At 40.0% G+C, this 20,467-nt stretch overlaps 1 non-coding gene and 1 pseudogene across 1 annotated transcript; both read left to right on the top strand.

Annotated features, from left to right (window-relative positions):
* Nucleotides 1-19,420, top strand: part of LOC148581653 (uncharacterized) — a 47,204-nt pseudogene extending 27,784 nt beyond the window's left edge.
* LOC148581654 (small nucleolar RNA R71) lies at nt 11,962-12,069 on the top strand. The gene has a single exon (XR_015899012.1). It is a non-coding gene; the product is annotated as a small nucleolar RNA R71 (small nucleolar RNA).
* Nucleotides 19,421-20,467: the final 1,047 nt, after the last annotated feature.

Genomic DNA, 20,467 nt, shown 5'->3' with positions numbered 1-20,467 from the left:
TGGGGGTTAGTGGGAATTGATAGATGGGAGTGACGAATGGTTTTGGGAAGAGAAAAAGGTGATGTGGATGTGATTGGTTGAGGGTGTGTGTGGAAAAAAGGGAAAGTATGAGAGATAGGAAGGTGGGATAGGTGGAGATTCTGTGAGATCCACTGATCTTGAGAGGCTAGGGAATTCGAATTCCCTGCTCCCTTGTGGGCATTGAACACCCAGCTTCTGCTCCTTGGCTAGCGTTCAACGCCAGCTTCTTGCTCCATGTAGGGCGTTGGATGCCCATTAGGGTCTCCCTTCCTGGCGTTCAACGCTAGGTCTTTGCTCCTTGTAGGGCGTTGAACGCCTAGGATGGTCCCATTCCGGCGTTCAACACCAACACAGCTGCTCCCTCTTGGGTGTTGAACGCCCACACTTCTCCCTGTGCGGCGTTCAACGTCGGCTTTCTTACCCATATAGGGCGTTGAACGCCCCTCCTGCCTCTTTGTCTGGCGTTCAACGCCAGCAAGGGGATCACTCCAGGGTGTTCTGTTTCCATCTCTGAATGTCTCTATCTCTGACTACTGCACATGATCACAAACTTTAAAAAGGAAATAACTATAAAAATAACTTAGTATAACTCGAATAGAAATAACTGAAAAAAATAGGAATACTATAATTATTGTTGGGTTGCCTCCCAACAAGCGCTTCTTTAATGTCACTAGCTTGACAGTCAGCTCCTTTACGGAGATGGATAGGGGCTCAGAATTTCACCCCTTACAGTGAACTTTCTTCCTGTGCTCTCATGGATGAGCTCCATGTACTCTAGAGACAGGATCTTATTCACAGTGTGTCGAATGACTGGGTTGTCTGTGAAGAGAACTCTCATGCCAGGTGAGAGGTCTTCGGTGGGGATTTTTTTATCCCTCCAGCCTTTAGGTACCTTTTTCTTAGTACCTTCATTCTCATTGCTTGATGATGGTTTCTCAATACCAAACTTAGATTTGGTGTCGGGGGCTCTGTAAAGCTCTGCACAGAGAGAGATGGTTAGAACACTAAGTGTTGTACAGTTGTCTCTCCTTTAGGGAGGAAGTTAGTTTTAGGCATCTTGCACAAGATGTGATATTTCCACAACTGCAGAATGAGCTCCCCCTTTGCCACATCAATTATGGCATTGGCAGTGGCTAGGAAAGGTCTTCCAAGGATGATGGATTCATCCTCGTCCTCTCCAGTATCTAAGATTATAAAATCTGTAAGGATGTAAAAGTTTTCAACCTTTACTAAGACATCTTCTACCAGACCATATGCCTTTTTCAGTGAGTTGTCTGCCATCTCTAATGAGATCTTGGCAGCTTGCACCTCAAGGATTCCCAGCCTCTCCATGACAGAGAGAGGCATGAGGTTTATGTTTGCCCTAGGTCGCATAAAGCCTTCTCAAAGGTAATTGCCCCTATGGGGCAGGGGATTAGGAAGCGTCCGGGATCCAGTAGTTTTTGAGGTAGTTTCTGCTGAACCAAGGCATTGAGTTCCTTGGTGAGCACGGGAGGTTCTTCCTCCAATGTTTCTGTTCCAAATAATTTGGCATTCAGATTCATCAGAATTCATAAGTACTGAGCAACTTGCTCTTCCCTAGTTTCCTCTTTCTCATCAGAGGAGGAGTATTCTTCAGAGTCTATAATCTACAACAAGGCATTCAAGGGAACCTCTATGGTCTCCTCATGAGTTCTGGTTTCTTTTAATTCTTCCAAAGGAGGGTCTTTAGTGGGCGTTGAATGCCCAGCTACTCCCATTGTGGTGTTCAATGCCAGAACTTGTCCCTCTTTGGGCGTTGAACACCCAGCCTCTACTCCTTGGCTGGCATTCAACGCCAGAAGGTCCTCTTCAGATTCGGCCTCAGTTTTCATACTGAGAGCTTTACACTCTTCTCTTGGGTTTACTTCAATGTTACTTGGAAGAATGTTAGAAGGGATCTCAGGGATCCTTTTACTCAGCTGATCAATCTGTACCTCCATATTCCTAATGGAGGATCTTGTTTTAGTAATGAAACTGTGAGTGGTCTTAGAGAGATCAGAGACTATAGTGGCTAAGTCAGAGAGGCTCTGCTTAGAAGTCTCCATCTGTTGCTAAGAAGGTGGGAATGGTTTGTTATTGAACCTATTTTAGTTTCTTCCACCTTGGTTATTATTGAAGCCTTGCTGAGGCTTCTGTTGATTCCTCCATGAAAAGTTGGGATAATTCCTCCATGATGAGTTGTAGGTGTTTCCATAGGGTTCCTTGTTGGGATTCCCTGAGGAATTTCCCATATAGAACTTGTTCCATCATGTGTTGATCTGGATCAAATGCATCTCCTTCATAGGAAGCTTCTTGAGTGCTGTCAGCTGTAGCTTGTGATCCAATCAGATGCTGAGAGATCATGTTGACCTGTTGGGTCAGGATCTTGTTCTGAGCCAATATGGCATTTAGAGTGTCAACCTCCAAGACTCCTCTCTTCTGAGCTACCCCATTGTTCATAGAGTTTCTCTCAGAAGTGTACATGAATTGGTTATTTGCAACCATGTCAATGAGTTCATGTGCCTCTTCAGGCGTTTTCTTCAAGTGGAGTGATCTACCAGCAGAGTGGTCCAATGCCATCTTGGACAATTCAGAGAGACCATCATAGAATATATCTAGCATGGTCCAGTCTGAAATCATCTTAGGAGGGCACCTTCTGATCAGTTGCTTGTACCTCTCCCATGCTTCATAGAGAGATTCACCCTCTTTCTGTCTGAAGGTCTGAACTTTCACCCTAAGCTTGCTCAGCTTCTAAGGTGGGAAGAACTTGGTCAAAAATACATTGACCACCTTCTCCCAAGAGTCTAGGCTTTTCTTAGGCTGAGAAAATCCAGTCATAACCTAGCTCTGTCCCTTATAGCAAAAGGGAAAATCATAAGTTTGTAAATCTCTGGACTCACTCCATTAGTCTTGATAGTATCACAGATATGTAAGAAATCAGAGATGAATCTGTTGGAATCTTCCTATGGAAGTCCATGAAACTGGTAGTTCTGTTAAACTAGAGTGACCAATTGAGGCTTCAGCTCAAAATTATTTGCACTAATGGCAGGTATAGAGATGCTGCGTCCATAGAAATCAGAAGTGGGTGCAGTAAAGTCACCTAGGAGGCTAGGACCTTCCTTGCATCTCCTCTGTCATTGGGATTGGCTGACATGTCTGTATTCTCTGCTTCTTATTTGAAAAGATCCGTGAGGTTTCCTCTGGAGTGTTGTGCTCTAACTTGTTGTAAATGCCTTCTTAGAGTCCTCTCAGGTTTAGGATCAGGATCAAAGAGAGGTTCTTTCTCCATGTTCCTACTCATAAACAAGAAAAGAAAACCAAGAAAAGAAAGAATGGGAGTTTCTATGTCAGAGTGTAGAGAGCTCCCAGTGAGATATCTAGAGAAGATAAGAAGAATGAGGGTAGAGAGGGGAGGTAGAATTCAAAATAATAGAGAGAGATATATGCTTGAGAATTCAAAAATTAAAAAGAAAGAGATTTGAAAATCAAGATATTTTTGTTTTATTTTTATTTTATTCATTTATTTCGAAATAATAAAGAAGAATAAAAGAAAATTAAAAGCTAGAACAACTAATTAACTAAAAAGATTTGGAAATTAAATGTGATTCTAAAAGTAGTTTTCGAAAATAAAAGAAAGAAAAAGTCAAACAAAGATTTTGAAATTCAAATTTAAAAGAAAGTAAAGATTCAAAAGTTAAGAGTTTTAATTTTAAAAGGAAGATAAGATAAGTAAGTTTTAAAATTTAAAAAGAAAGATAAGATAAAGATTTTAAAAAGATTTAGAAAAATAAGATTTAAAAATTTAGAAATTTTGAAAATTAAACTTTAAAAGATAGTAAAGATTTAAAAAGATAAGAAATTAAAATTTAAAATTTTAAAAGAAGAGAAGATAGGAAGGATTTAAAGTAAAAAGATATGATAAAGATTTGAAAAAGATTTGAAAAGATAATATTTGAATTTTGAATTTTGAAAAATATTTTATTTTGAAATTTGAAATTTGAATTTTAAATTTTGAAATTGAATTTTAAAATTTGAATTTAAAATAAGATAAGATAGGATTTTTGAAATTCAAAGAAAGATAAAGAAAGATAAGATAAAGATTTGAAAAAGATTTGAAAAGATAGGATATGAAATCTAAAATTTAAACTTTACTAACAAGAAAACACCAAACTTTAAATTTTTAAATCAATATAAGAAAAGATAGCAAGATTTTCGAAAATTTAAAAAAAGATATAAGAAATTTTTTTTTGGATTTTCAAATTTTAAGGAAAAAGAAAAACAACTGAGAGATACCAAACTTAAAAATTTAAGATCAAATGACACTAATTTTTGAAAATTAAAAGAAAAACAACTAAAATCCACCAAACTTAAAATTTTTAAAATTAAACAACAGAAATATCAAGAACAATTCGAACACAATGAAGAATACTTAAGAACAATTTTCGAAAAACTAAGGAAAGAAAAACAAAGAAACACCAAAAAGACACCAAACTTAAAAATTGACACAAGACTCAAACAAAAGAAAAGAAAAAGATGATTAAAGATAAAAAGTTTTTTTTAAAAGTTATTGAAAAAGAAAATAAGAAACACAGTTAAAAGAGCAATAAAACCTACAAAAAATACCTAATCTAAGCAACAAGATAGTCTGGTAGTTTGTCAAACTCGAACAATCCCTGACAACGGCGCCAAAAATGTGGTGTGCGAAATTGAACTGCACAAGTTTTGCACAGATGAACCGGTAATTGCACGGGGTCGTCTAAGTAATACCTCAGGTGAGTGAGGGTTGAATCCCACGGAGATTGTCGGATTAAGCAAGCAATGGCTATCTTGTAGATCTTAGTCAGACAATTAGAAAAGATAGTTGTTTGTTTGAGAGCATAAATAAAATAGTAAAGAACGAAATACCAGGTTGGTGTGAAAACAGTGATAGAGATTCAGTTAAGGATTCGGAGATGCGTATTCTTTCCGGATTAACTTTTCTTACTGTCTACTTCAATAACGAATGATTCATTCAATGGCAGCCGTAAGTGATTAACTCATGTCCTCTCATCAAGTTAATCTCTTCTAAACCATAGCAGTCCACAATATCAGAGCAACTCATGTCCTCTCATCAAGTTAACACATGGCTTCCCACTATGGCCGAAGGTGAAGACCTAAGCAATCCACTCTCCTTCGCGATCCTAATCAAAATGCCACAGACAAGGTTGGATCTTCCGAATCAGGGAATGCTGCTTCTCTGACTCTAGCCTTAACGTCACAGAGACCTCAGTAACCCATGGTCAATGGGATTTTATGTCACTTATCCAAAGTCACCCAGGTACGCTCTTGGAATCCGCAATGCACTCTCTAGCTGTGGTTCAATGCTATCCGGGTCAGGACTCACACGGAACCCATGTAGAACAAAGATGAATGTCACAGTTCATCCTCAATTCATGAGATGAAGACCAAAAATGCACAAGAGAATGGAATCAAATGTGTGTTGAAATAGAAATAGTAGTATTATTAATCCAGAGAATCAGCAGAGCTCCTAACCCTAACTTAGGAGGTTCAGTTGCTCATACTGTACAGAAAGTAATAGTAAAACGTGTAAAAGGGCAAAGATCAAAAGTGAAAAAGGTCATCCCTAACAAATGTGATATTTGTTCTATTTATACTAATCTAATAATGAAAAGAATACAAAAAGTATGATAGACTAGACTAAAGGTGCGAAAGTCCACTCTTGGGCCCACTTTGGTTGAGTACTTGGGCTGAACTTGGCGTCCAATCTTGAGGGATGGGCATTGAACGCCCATTATGGGGTTGAGCCACACTGCCTTATGCTTCTAGGTGGGCGTTGAATGCCCCAAAGGGGGTAGTTCATTGTCGTTCAACGCTGGCTTGAATCTCCTTGGGGCGTTGAACGCAAGAAAGGGGGTAGTTCATTGGTGTTCAATGCCCAATATGGGCAGGCTCCTTCGAAGAAAAGTATAGACCATTATATATTGTTGAAAAGCTCGGGAAGTTAGCTTTCCAACGCCGTTGAGAACTCATTATTTGGATATCTGTAGCTCTAGAAATGTACATTTGAATGCATAGAGGTCAGAATCTTACAGCATCTGCTACGCTTTCCTCACCTCTAAATCGGACTTTGCCAAAACTCCTCAATTTTAGCCAGAAATTACCTGAAATCATCAAAAAACATAACAACTCAAAGTAGAATCCAAAAATGTGAATTTTTCACTAAAACCTATGAAAATATAATGAAACTTAAACAAACATAACTAAAACAATATAAAAATGATGCCAAAAAGTGTATAAAATATCCACTCATCGCTGATGCAACACCAGAATGTTGTGGTTTTTGCTTCATGGTGGACGAAATTGTGATCACATTAATGTAGTACTCTTTGTTATTGTATGGAATCATTATTATGGCTCTTTACTATGCGTGGACACAACTCCGTTCAACTAACCAGCAAGTGTACTAGGTCGTCCAAGTAATAAACCTTACGTGAGTAAGGGTCGATCCCACAGAGATTGTTGGTATGAAGCAAGCTATGGTCACCTTGCAAATCTCAGTCAAGCGGATTTAAACATGATATTTTATTAGATTAAAATAAACAATAAAAGGGATAGAGATACTTATGTAGATTTATTGGCAGGAATTTCAGATAAGCGAATGGAGATGCTTTTCGTTCCTCTGAACCTCTGCTTTCCTGCTATCTTCATCCAATCAGTCTTACTCCTTTCTATGGCTGGCTTTATGTGATACATCACCACTGTCAATGGCTACTTTCGGTCATCTCTCGGGAAAATGATCCAATGCCCTGTCACGGCACGGCTAATCGTCTGGAGGCATCACCTTTGTCAATGGCTTCATCTTATCCTCTCAGTGAATAATCTGCTCACGCACCCTGTCACGGCACGGCTATTCATCTGTCGGTTCTCGATCATGCTGGAATAGGATTTACTATCCTTTTGCGTCTGTCACTAACGCCCTGCAATCGCGAGTTCGGAGCTCGTCACAGTCATTCAATCATTGAATCCTACTCGGAATACCACAGACAAGGTTTAGACCTTCCGGATTCTCTTGAATGCCGCCATCATTCTAGCTTACGCCACGAAGATTCTGGTTAGGAGATCTAAGAGATACTCATTCTAGCTTAATTCATGTAGAACAGAAGTGTTTGTCAGGCACGCGTTCATAAGGGAGAAGGATGATGAGCGTCACACATAATCATCACCTTCATCACGTTCTTGGGTGCGAATGGATATCTTAGAAGCGAAATAAGATGAATTGAATAGAAAACAGTAGTACTTTGCATTAATCTTTGAGGAACAGCAGAGCTCCACACCTTAATCTATGGAGTGTAGAAACTCTACCGTTAAAAATACATAAGTGAAAGGTCCAGGCATGGCCGAGAGGCTAGCCCCTCTGATCTAAGAACCAGGCGTCCAAAGATACCTAATACAATAGTAAGAGGTCCTATTTATAATAAACTAGTCACTAGGGTTTACATGAGTAAGTAATTGATGCATAAATCCACTTCCTGGGCCCACTTGGTGTGTGTTTGGGCTGAGCTTGAGTGTTGCACGTGCAGAGGCCATTTGTGGAGTTGAACGCCAGTTTCTGTGCCAGTTTGGGCGTTCAACTCTGGTTTTGGATCCTTTTCTGGCGCTGGACGCCAGATTTGGGCAGAAGGCTGGCGTTGAACGCCAGTTTACGTCATCAATTCTTGGCCAAAGTATGGACTATTATATATTGCTGGAAAGCCCTGGATGTCTACTTTCCAACGCTATTGGAAGCGTGCCATTTCGAGTTCTGTAGCTCCAGAAAATCCACTTTAAATGCAGGGAGGTCAGAATCCAATAGCATCAGCAGTCCTTTTTCAACCTCTGAATCTGATTTCTGCTCAAGTCCCTCAATTTCAGCCAGAAAATACCTGAAATCACAGAAAAACACACAAACTCATAGTAAAGTCCAGAAATGTGAATTTAACATAAAAACTAATGAAAACATCCCTAAAAGTAACTAGATCTTACTAAAAACATACTAAAAACAATGCCAAAAAGCGTATAAATTATCCGCTCATCACAACACCAAACTTAAATTGTTGCTTGTCCCCAAGCAACTGAAAATCAAATAGGATAAAAAGAAGAGAATATACTATAAATTCCAAACTATCAATGAAACATAGCTTCAATCATATGAGCGGGACTTATAGCTTTTTGCCTCTTGAATAGTTTTGGCATCTCACTTTATCCATTGAGGTTCAGAATGATTGGCATCTATAGGAACTTCAGATTTCGAATAGTGTCATTGATTCTCCTAGTTCAGTATGATGATTCTTGAACACAGCTTCTTTATGAGTCTTGGCCGTGGCCCTAAGCACTTTGTTTTCCAGTATTACCACCGGATACAGAAATGCCACAGACACATAATTGGGTGAACCTTTTCAGATTGTGACTCAGCTTTGCTAAAGTCCCCAATTAGAGGTGTCCAGGGTTCTTAAGCACACTCTTTGTTTTTGCTTTGGACCTTGACTTTAACCGCTCAGTCTCAAGTTTTCACTTGACACCTACACGCCACAAGCACATGGTTAGGGACAGCTTGGTTTAGCCGCTTAGACCAGGATTTTATTCCTTTAGGCCCTCCTATCCACTGATGCTCAAAGCCTTGGGATCCCTTTTATTTGCCCTTGCCTTTTGGTTTTAAGGGTTATTGGCTTTTTCTGCTTGCTTTTTCTTTCTATATTTTTTTTTTTCTAATTTTTTTTTCGCCTATTTTTTTTCTTTTTTTTTCTGCAAGCTTTGTTCTTTGCTGCTTTTTCTTGCTTCAAGAATCATTTTTTTATGATTTTTCAGATTATCAAATAACATGTCTCCTAGTCATCATTCTTTCAAGAGCCAACATATTTAACATTCTTAAACAACAACTTCAAAAGATATATGCACTGTTCAAGCATACATTCAGAAAACAAGAAGCATTGTCACCACATCAATATAATTAAACTAAGTTCAAGGATAAATTCGAAACTCATGTATTTCTTGTTCTTTTGAATTAAAACATTTTTCATTTAAGAGAGGTGATGGATTCATAGGACATTTATAACTTTAAGACATAGTTACTGACTACTAATGATCATGTAATGAAGACACAAACACAGATAAGCACATAACATAGAAAACGAAAAACAGAAGAAATAAGAGCAAGAAATGAATCCACCTTAGTAATGTCCTTGAGCTCTTCTATTTCTCTTCCTTGTCTTTGCTGCTCCTCCTTCATTGCTTTTAGATCTTCTCTGATTTCATGAAGGATGATGGAGTGTTCTTGATGTTCCACCCTTAGTTGCTTCCAATAATTGTGTGGAAGAAAATGTATCCCCTGAGGTATCTCAGGGATCTCTTGATTTGCAGTCAAATGTTCTACCACTGAGCTATAGACCCTTGATGGAAGCTTTTGTCTTCCCTTTCCTCTTTCTAGAGGTTTCTCTGGCCTTAGGTGCCATCAATGGTTATGGAAAAAACAAAAAAAACTATGCTTTTACCACACCAAACTTAGAATGTTGCTCGCCCTCGAGCAAAAGAAGAAAGAATAGAAGAATAAGAAGAAGATATGGAGGAGATGGAGGGAGAAGTGTATTCGGCCATATGGGTGGGATTTGGTGGGAAAGAGATGTTGAATTTTGAAGATAGGTGGGTGTATGGATGTGAGTGGTAAATGGAAAACAGAAGGGATGATCATAAATGGAAAGAGAGATGATGAGGTAGGTGGGGATCCTGTGGGGTCCACAGATCCTGAGATGATCCTGTGGGGTCCACAGATCCTGAGGTGTCAAGGCATTTACATCCCTGCACCAATTTAGGCATGTAAAATGCCCTTGCACACAACTCACAACTCTGGGCGTTCAGCGCCAGGTTGGTGCCCATTTTGGGCGTTCAACGCCCCTTTGCTGCCATTTCTGGCGTTGAACGCCAGAACCATGCTTGTTCTGGGCGTTCAGTGCCAGGATGCTCCCATTTTGGGCGTTCAGCGCCAGAACTATGCTCTGTTCTGGCGTTTGAACGCCAGACAGATGCTCTTCCAGGGTGTGATTTTTCTTCTGCTGTTTTTGATTCCGTTTTTGAATTTTTTGTTTATTTTGTGACTCCACATGATCATGAACCTAAGAAAACATGAAAAACAATAAAAATAAGAATTAGATAAACATTGGGTTGCCTCCCAACAAGCGCTTCTTTAATGTCAATAGCTTGACAGTGGGCTCTCATGGAGCCTCACAGATGTGCAGAGCTTTGTTGAAACTCTCCAACACCAAACTTAGAGTTTGGATATGGGAGTTCAACACCAAACTTAGAGTTTGGTTGTGGCCTCCCAACACCAAACTTAGAGTTTGACTGTGGGGGCTCTGGTTGACTCTGCTTTGAGAGAAGCTTTTCAAGCTTCCTCTCCATGGTTGCAGAGGGAGATCCTTGAGTTTTGAATACAAGGGAGTTCTCATTCCATTGAAGGACTATTTCACCTCTGTCAACATCAATCACAGCTCTTGCTGTGGCCAGGAAAGGTCTTCCTAGGATGATGGATTCATCCTCTTCCTTTCCAGTATCCAGGACTATGAAATCAGTAGGTATGTAAAGGCCCTCAACCTTTACTAATACATCTTCTACTTATCCATAAGCCTGTCTTCTTGAGCTGTCTGCCATCTCTAGTGAGATTTTTGCAGCTTGCACCCCATAGATTCCCAGTTTCTCTATCACAGAGAGGGGCATGAGGTTTACTCCTGAACCAAGGTCACATAGAGCTTTAAAGATCATAGTGCCTATGGTACAAGGTAATATGAACTTTCCAGGATCCTGTCTCTTCTGAGGCAATGTCAGTTGATCCAGATCACTTAGTTCATTGATGAACAAGGGAGGTTCAACTTCCCAAGTATTAATGCCAAATAATTTGGCATTCAGCTTCATGATTGCACCAAGAAACTTGGCAGTTTGCTCTTCAGTGACATCCTCATTCTCTTCAGAAGAGGAATACTCATCAGAGCTCATGAAGGGCATAAGGAGGTTCAATGGAAGCTCTATGGTCTCTAGATGAGCCTCAGAGTCCCTTGGTTCCCCAGAGGGAAGCTCCTTATTGATCACTGGACGTCCCAGGAGGTCTTCCTCCTTGGGATTCACGTCCTATCCTCTCCTCATAGGTTCGGCCATGGCGCTTATGTCAATGGCCTTGCACTCTCCTTTTGGATTCTCTTCTGTATTGCTTGGGAGAGTACTAGGAGGGATTTCAGTGATCCTTTTACTCAGCTGGCCCACTTGTGCTTCCAGATTTCTAATAGAAGACCTTGTTTCATTCATGAAACTTACAGTGGCCTTAGATAGATCAGAGACTAGATTTGCTAAATTAGAAGCATTTTGTTCAGAGTTCTCTGTCTGTTGCTGAGTTGATGATGGAAAAGGTTTGCTATTGCTAAATCTGTTTCTTCCACCATTATTAAAGCCTTGTTGAGGCTTTTGATCTTTCCATGAGAAATTTGGATGATTTCTCCATGTTGAGTTATAGGTGTTTCCATAAGGTTCACCTAAGTAATTTACCTCTGCTATTGCAGGGTTCTCAGGATCATAGGCTTCTTCTTCAGAAGGTGCCTCTTGAGTACTGTTGGATGCAGCTTGCATTCCATGCAGACTCTGAGAAATCATATTGACTTGCTGAGTCAATATTTTATTCTGAGCCAATATGGCATTCAGAGTATCAACCTCAAGAACTCCCTTCTTCATAGGCGTCCCATTGCTTACAGGATTCCTTTCAGAAATGTACATGAACTGGTTATTAGCAACCATGTCAATGAGTTCTTGAGCTTCTGCAGGCGTTTTCTTTAGGTGAATGGATCCACCTGCAGAGGTATCCAATGACATCTTAGATAACTCAGACAGACCATCATAGAATATATCCAGGATGGTCCATTCTGAAAGCATGTCAGAAGGACACTTTTTGGTCAACTGTTTGTATCTTTCCCAAGCTTCATAGAGAGATTCACCTTCTTTCTGTCTGAAGGTTTGAACATCAGCTCTAAGCTTGCTCAGCTTTTGAGGAGGAAAGTACTTGGCTAAGAAAGCCGTGACCAGCTTATCCCAAGAGTTCAGGCTGTCTTTGGGTTGAGAATCCAACCATAATCTAGCTTTGTCTCTTACAGCAAAAGGGAAAAGCATGAGCCTGTAGACTTCAGGATCTATTCCATTAGTCTTAACAGTATCACATATCTGCAAGAATTCAGTTAAGAACTGAAAAGGATCTTCAGATGGAAGTCTATGAAACTTGCAGTTCTGCTGCATCAGAGAAACTAATTGAGGTTTCAGCTCAAAGTTGTTTGCTCCAATGGCAGGAATGGAGATGCTTCTTCCATGTAAATTGGAGTTAGGTGCAGTAAAGTCACCAAGCATCTTCCTTGCATTATTATTATTTTCGGCTGCCATCTCCTCTTCCTGTTCAAAAATTCCTGAAAGGTTTTCTCTGGATTGTTGTATTTTAGCTTCTCTTAATTTTCTCTTCAGAGTGCTTTCAGGTTCTGGATCTGCTTCCACAAGAATGTTCTTATCCTTGCTCCTGTTCAATAACAAAGAGTACTACATTAATGTGATCACAATTTCGTCCACCAAGTTTTTGGCAGAGGCCATTTGTGGAGTTGAACGCCAGTTTCTGTGCCAGTTTGGGCGTTCAACTCTGGTTTTGGATCCTTTTCTGGCGCTGGACGCCAGATTTGGGCAGAAGGCTGGCGTTGAACGCCAGTTTACGTCATCAATTCTTGGCCAAAGTATGGACTATTATATATTTCTGGAAAGCCCTGGATGTCTACTTTCCAACGCAATTGGAAGCGCGCCATTTCGAGTTCTGTAGCTCCAGAAAATCCACTTTAAGTGCAGGGAGGTCAGAATCCAACAGCATCAGCAGTCCTTTTTCAACCTCTGAATCTGATTTCTGCTCAAGTCCCTCAATTTCAGCCAGAAAATACCTGAAATCACAGAAAAACACACAAACTCATAGTAAAGTCCAGAAATGTGAATTTAACATAAAAACTAATGAAAACATCCCTAAAAGTAACTAGATCTTACTAAAAACATACTAAAAACAATGCCAAAAAGCGTATAAATTATCCGCTCATCACTTCACGATATTGAGGCCAAATAAGTAAATTATCTGACTCATGACCAGGAACTTGTTACGGTTATGTTTCCATTAAAAGTGTGGAGGCACTATCTGTATAGAGTGAAATTCTAAGTCTTCTCTGATCATAAGAGCTTGAAATACCTCTTTGATCAGAAAGAACTAAATAAAAACCAAAGGAGGTGGATGGAGCTGTTGAAGGATTATGCCTTTGAACTGAGTTATCACCTAGGAAAAGCTAATATGGTGGCAGATGAATTGAGTCAAAAATCTCTAAGCGTCACTTGGATGATGATCAAAGAAGAAGAGTTATTGAGAAAGTTTGTGAATCTCAACTTGGGTGTTAGAGAGGTGGCTAGGAGTGTATGTTTGAACCCGCTGCATATCTCTAGTAACGTTAAGGTTGAGATTCAAAAAGCTTAGCTGAATGATCAGAAGCTGCAGAGAATGCTACAAGTGATTGGGCAGAAGAAGCAAGGAGAGCTTATCCAAGATAGAGAGGGAGTTTGGAAATATAAAGAGAGGATCTGTGTGCCGAATGTGGGAGATCTGAGATAGGAAGTGTTGACAGAGGCTCATAAGAGTAAGTTCTCAATTCACCCTGGAATAACAAAAATGTATCACGACTTAAAGGCAATGTTCTCGTGGCCAGGAATGACAAAATGATATGGTGGAACACATGTCTAAGTGTTTGACGTGCCAGAAGGTGACACCAAAGGCCACCCGGGATGTTGCAACCTTTTGAAATTCCATAATGGAAGTGGGAAGGTATCACCGTGGACTTTTTGTCGGGCTTGCCAATGACTAGGACATGATTTGATGTGGTGTCGATGACTGTTGATCAATTGACAAAGTCCGCTCATTTCTTTCCTATCTGTATGATTTATTCCTTGGAGGAATTGGCGAGGCTGTATGTTAATGAGATTGTAAGATTATATAGTGTGCCTATGACTATAGTGTCAGATAGAGACCCCCGATTTACTTCAAGGTTTTGGGGAGCTTTTCAGAAGGCGTTCGGAACTCGATTATACTTAAGTACAGCATACCATCCTCAAACCGATGGTCAATCAAAGAGGACAATACAAACTCTAGAAGATATGTTAAGAGCTTGTGTGCTGGACCAACCGATGAGTTTGAATTGATATATACCGCTAGTGGAGTTTGTATACAACAACAGTTACCATGCAAGCATCGGAATGGCTCCGTATGAGGCTCTATATGAGAGAAAGTGCCAATCTCCACTATATTGGTATCGGGCTAGAGAGGCAAGTTTGTTAGGGCTTGAATTAGTGGCTGAGAGGACAGAACAGATTAAGAGGATTCGAGCCAAAATTCTTACCACTCTGGGTCATTAGAAAAGCTATGTTGATCGAAGGCGGAAGCCTTTAGAGTTTGAAGGAGGTGACCACGTGTTCTTGAAGGATACTCTGACTATGGGTGTAGGTATAGCGATAAAGACAAAGAAATTGAATCCCCGTTACATTGGTCCATTTCAAATTCTGAAGAGGATTGGGCCGGTGGCATATCAGATGACTTTGCTGTCACATCTTTCGAACCTGCATGATGTATTTGATAAACCCCAATTTTGTGGTTTATCTTGGGTTGAATTTAGTAGATTTTATCAACTTATCTCATATTTATTCAATGAAATAGCATGGTTTTGTGAATTTCTCCTACTTTGTGCTTAAGAGTGAAAACATGCTTTTTAGTCCATTGATAAACCCAAATTTTGTGGTTTATTGATGAGTCCATATTTGATGGTATATTTTGACTCAACTGGGATGGATTCTAGCACATGAACTCACGCTTAAGCACCAAAATAGCATACTTTTGTGTTTTGTCCCTGATTTGATCCTAAATGTGAAAACATGCAATTTTGTGCTTGAAATGAGCAATTTAATTCCACTTTTATGTCATTCGATGCCGTGATATGGTTTGTGAGTGATTTCAGGCCTTAGAGGCAAGAATGGATGGCTAAAAATGGAAGAAAGCATGCAAAAAGGGAGAAAACATGAAGAAAACAAGGAAAAGCACACACAGCGGAGTGGATCACGCGGACGCGTGGCCTGGCAGAAACGCAATCCACGCAAACGCGTGGACGACGCTTCTGCATCACTTTTCTGCGACCTGAACGTAACAGAAATTGCTGGGGGCGATTTCTGGGCTGTTTTTGACCCAGTTTTCGGTCCAAAAAACACAGATTAGAGGCTATAAAGTGGGGAAATGCATCCATTCATTAACAAGTCTTCCATTATTCACTTTTCATAATTTAGATGTAGTTTTTAGAGAGAGAGGTTCTCTCATCTCTCTTAGGTTTTAGGATTAGGATTCCTCTTAAAGGATTTAGGAATTTAACTCTTTATCAGGTTCAATATTCATTTTATATTTTTATTTATTCTAATGCTTTTATTCATATCTGCCTTATGTTACCAATTTGGCTTATGAACTCTTTATGTTTAGATTGATTTTCTTTTATTAATGCAATTGAGGTATTTCAGATTTATGATTTTTATTTAGCTCTTTATATTCTTGGCTTTAATTGATTTGGAGACTCTTGAGTTATCAAACTCATCGTGATTGATAATTGTTATTTTTGCTAATTGAATTGAATTCCAATAACTCTAGTCCTTTCTTAGAAATTGGCTAGGACCTGAAGATCAAACTAATTAGTCCACTTGACTTTCCTTTGCTTTAGTAAAGGTTAACTAAGTGGGATTAAAACTCAATTCGCATCACCATCGATAAGGATAACTAGGATAGGACTTTCAAATTCTCATACCTTGCCTAGAGTTTTCTTAGTTATTGATTTACTAATTCCTGCAATTTATTTCTCTTGTTCAAACCTTTTCAAAACCCAAAAATACTGTTTTTCATAACCAATAATAATTCATACTTCCCTGCAATTCCTTGAGAAGACGACCCGAGGTTTAAATACTTCGGTTTATAGATTTTATTGGGTTTGTTACTTGTGACAACAAAACTTTTGTACGAAAGGATTCTCTGTTGGTTTAGAAACTATACTTACAACACGATTAATTCCATAAATTTCTCTACCGACAGAAAATCCGATCGTCAGCGACCACACCCCTTGTGCGAAGGAACGCAACCCCCTTTCCCGTTCCGTGCGTCCGCACTACCCCTTGTGCGTCCGCATAGGCTGCTATTCACCTTCTGTCCGCAGCGCCCGCACGCTTATGTGCGTGTGAATACTTCCTTTTTCTTCTCTGTGTGCGTCCGCACACGACCTTGTGCATCCGCACATGTCACTTTTCGAACGTTAATTCGAAAAGAGGAACATTCGCGCTTCAGTTCCCCAACCCCCCCCCCCCCCCCAAACCTTTCCTTTCTCTTCTTCTCTGAAGCAACACCACCCAACCCCTTATTCCAGACCACCACCAACCATCACTTCCAGCCGACGTCACCACCGGCGACAACACCACCGTCGCCGACCCTCTCTCTCTCTCTTCCCTCTTCTTTCTTTCTCCTCTCTCTTCTACATTTTCCCCTTTTCTCTTCTCTGTACCGCGCTGCCCCATTCCCACGACAGACCCCTGCGGCGCCACGATCGTGCACCTCCTTCTTTCTCCGTTCTTCCCTTCCCCCTTCCTTCCTTCTGCATTACAGGTTTCACCCCCTGTTCCCCTACTCCTATTCCATTTCCAATGCCTTATTTAACATTATTTTCATTCTATCTTTAATTTAGTTTTAGTCATTATGTGGTTATAGGTTAGTTGATTTATGTTTCAGATTGAATGTTGTTAAGGCTGGCTAATTATTTGGATTTTGCTGGGACTGAATGCTGTTATGTATGAACTGTGAATGTTACTGTGAATGAACTGTGACTGCTGAAGTTTACTGACCTATGAATGCTGTCTTCATATTCTGCACATAACCTGCCTGATAAAATGCTTGAATGGAATTTCTGATTCAACTTCTATGTCTGATCAACATAAATTTTGAATTTTCTTCCCATTTTTGCATTGTTAATCTTACTTGTGCAATTTTCTGTTTATTGTGGATGCTGCCTGAGATGAGTGGGTTTATGCACTCTGTATTCCTACTAAAATATCAAACTGAACTTGACTCTGGGCTATGATTTCTTTGGTTGATGTCCATTTCTGCTTGCATAACAAAGAGTGGTGGATACTCTGCTGATTATGTATCTAGTTGATCATTTTGCTGAAACATCAACCTGAACTTGATTTCACCTTTGTGATTATCTTGTTTGATGTCCATTTTTGCTGTGCATACCACTCTTTAATGGATAACCTGCCAGTTATGTACTTAATTGCTGATTTTCAATGTAAACCCAAATCGGATTGAAATTTACAGCTTTGATCATTCCATTTGGTACCACTTAAGTGCATAACCTAAATTTTGTCAGTGAATTGATGCTATTGCATATTCATGAAGCTGTTAAAAATAGACAACCACATACATAGCCACTTGTTCCTTCATGTTTTTGAGCAATGCAATTTGTGCTTTAATCAAGCATTACTTTGGACAAGAAGCTATGTGTATGTGATCATTTCTTATCTTTTCAACATGAATAGGTGCATGCTTTCACTGTGGCCTTGATTATTGCCCTTTATGCCAAGTTTTGCAAAATCTTTCAATTTCTAATGCAAAAGTGCAATAATCAATGCCTCTCAATTCAATTCACTTGCATTGCATACCTAAGTCCTATGTAAGCTTTAATTGTTGTTCACTCATTCATTTGTCAATTAGGTTACTTGATTTTGGGAAAATGCATTTTCTTTTGAGCATTCAACTACTTTTTACATATTTTTCCTTAATTGAGTGTTTGTTTATCTTATTTGAATTGTTTAACTGTTTTCTTCTTCCTTCTATAATTTTTATCTGTTTCTCCTGAGTTGTACTCTGTTTTTGTCTTCTTTCAGGATGGCTCGCAAAGGGAAGGAGAAAGCCAATCCTTTGGCTCGTCCTCCTCCTGTGCCTCCGAGTAACCAACCAGACTCATTCATTAATGCTGAAGCCCAAGAACAATATAAGAAATTGGGAAAATGAGCCTTTCACTATGAGCGAAAGCTAAACCTGCCTGAGAAATATGCGGATCAGATCTTTAACAGATTAAATTTCTATCATTGGAAATTCGTAAAATTTGATCTGGTGGAAGTAAATGAACACCAGGTCAAGGAATTTTACACAAATCTCCTAAAGAGGGATGCCCAAACTGTTTTTCTGAGAGGTGTCACCCTGGACATCTCTGATACTACTTTAGAGGCCCTCTTGGATATTTCGCATATTCCTCTGGCTCGTGACACCTATCCTCAGATAGTGAAGGACGTGACAACGGGCAAGCTGTCATTGGATGTGGTCCTAGAAAAGATTGGCCTGCCTGAGGCCAGATGGGAGTACAGCAAGGGAAACTAGGCAGTCCCGTTGAGCATTGCGTGTAGTGACCTAAACCCTGAGGCAAGGATCTGGCAGCAGATCATTGCCGACTACATTCTTCCGAGCACACATGCCACACATATCAGAGTCCATGTGGCAGTTTTGCTGTGGGCTATTCTGGAGGGGAAGAGGATCTCTGTTCTTCTCCTTATCAGAGAGTCGATGTGGAAGGTGAACCAACAACAGAAATACAACATTCCCTTCCCATCGTTGATCACCAAATTAGCAGCTCTATCTGGAGTAGAGAGACGCCCAACAGACCAGACGTCTGTCTACATCAGTAAGCAGCCATTCCTGCCATACGGCGACTGCGATGGACCACCGCAGAAGAAGAGGAAGACCACTGAGCCTCCATCATCAGCAGCAGACCCTTCAGCACCTCCTACAGCTTCCGTACCCACACCTCAACCCCAGACACCCTATGAGCTGGGTCGAGAGATCATTCAGCTTCTTTACCGTTTTGAGCGCCGCAACGCTCGCCGCTTCCAGTGGATAGTGTAGAAATTCGAGGGTAGAGACCCTGGGCCACCTCCTCCAGATACACCAGAGCCTGAGGCCGAAGAGCCTGCATCTGAGGAGCCGGCAGCTGAAGCTGGCCAGGCAGTCGAGCACCCTGAGCAGAGACCGGCGGAGCCCATGGTTAAGGAGGTAGTAGTTCAGAGAACTGAGGAGCCTAGAGTTGAAGAGCCGGCAATTGGAGCCGAGCTGACAGTAGAGATAGCAGCAGAGCTAGCTGACCAGGCAATTGAGGAGCCGGCAGTTGAGGCCACCCCAGAGACATCACAAGCCCTCATCGTTTATCAGCGTCACCACCACCCACCACCATCTGACGGTGGAGCTTCTCATGGTTGACCCCCCCCCCCCGATTGATTCTTTTGGCACTGAGAACAGTGCATGATTTAAGTGTGGGGGAGGATCTACGACATTTTGGGTGTAAACATTCTCTCCTAAACACTCTTATTTAGTTTATTTTCAGTTTTATTATGCTTTTGTAGATATTGTTAGCACTTTACTTTTTGCTACTGTTTAATACTTTGATGTATATATATATTAACTTACTTCTAGTTATCTTTGGTATTGCATTTTAATTATGGTGTGTGTGTGTGTGTGTGTGTGTGTGTGTGTGTGTGTGTGTGTGTGTTTTGAGCTTGTTTGCTTGGTATATAGTATAGATATAGATTGTGATTAGATGATATGAATAGCTTATGCCTAGCTCATTTTGATCCTAATTGTTCATGTTACTTTTTGCTTGTTGAAAATTAGGAAAAGAACTAGGAAATTTTGAAAAATTTGCATCCATCACAACATACATACATATAGAAAATAATTTTGGTAAAAAACAACAAGAACTTCTCAAGAATTTTGGGCTTTCTATTGAATTGAATGGAAAAAACTGTTTTTCAAACTTGCTTGAATGGCTTTCTTATGGAACATAAAAGAGTAAAGAACAAATACCTTGTGAGATCTTGAGCTATATTGAGTGGTTACACATTTTGACCACTAATTTTGTTCATTGTGTGCTATGTGATGAGCGGATAATTTATACGCTTTTTGGCATTATTTTTAGTATGTTTTTAGTATATTTTAATTAGTTTTTATTATATTTTTATTAGTTTTTATTTAAAAATCATATTTTTGGACTTTACTATGAGTTTGTATATTTTTCTGTGATTTCAGGTATTTTCTGGCTGAAATTGAGGGACCTGAGCAAAAATCTGATTCAGAGGCTGAAAAAGGACTGCAGATGCTGTTGGATTCTGACTTCCCTGCACTCAAAGTGGATTTTCTGGAGCTACAAAAGCCCAATTGGTGCGCTCTCAATTGCGTTGGAAAGTAGATATCCTGGGCTTTCCAGCAATATATAATAGTCCATACTTTGTCCGAGATTTGATGGTCCAA

This window comes from Arachis ipaensis, chromosome B10 (genome assembly GCF_059453495.1).
Source record: "Arachis ipaensis isolate K30076 ecotype BB chromosome B10, ASM5945349v1, whole genome shotgun sequence".
NCBI lineage: Eukaryota > Viridiplantae > Streptophyta > Magnoliopsida > Fabales > Fabaceae > Arachis > Arachis ipaensis.
Note: the sequence above shows the minus strand (reverse complement) of the source record. Positions and strands in the feature narration are given on the sequence as shown.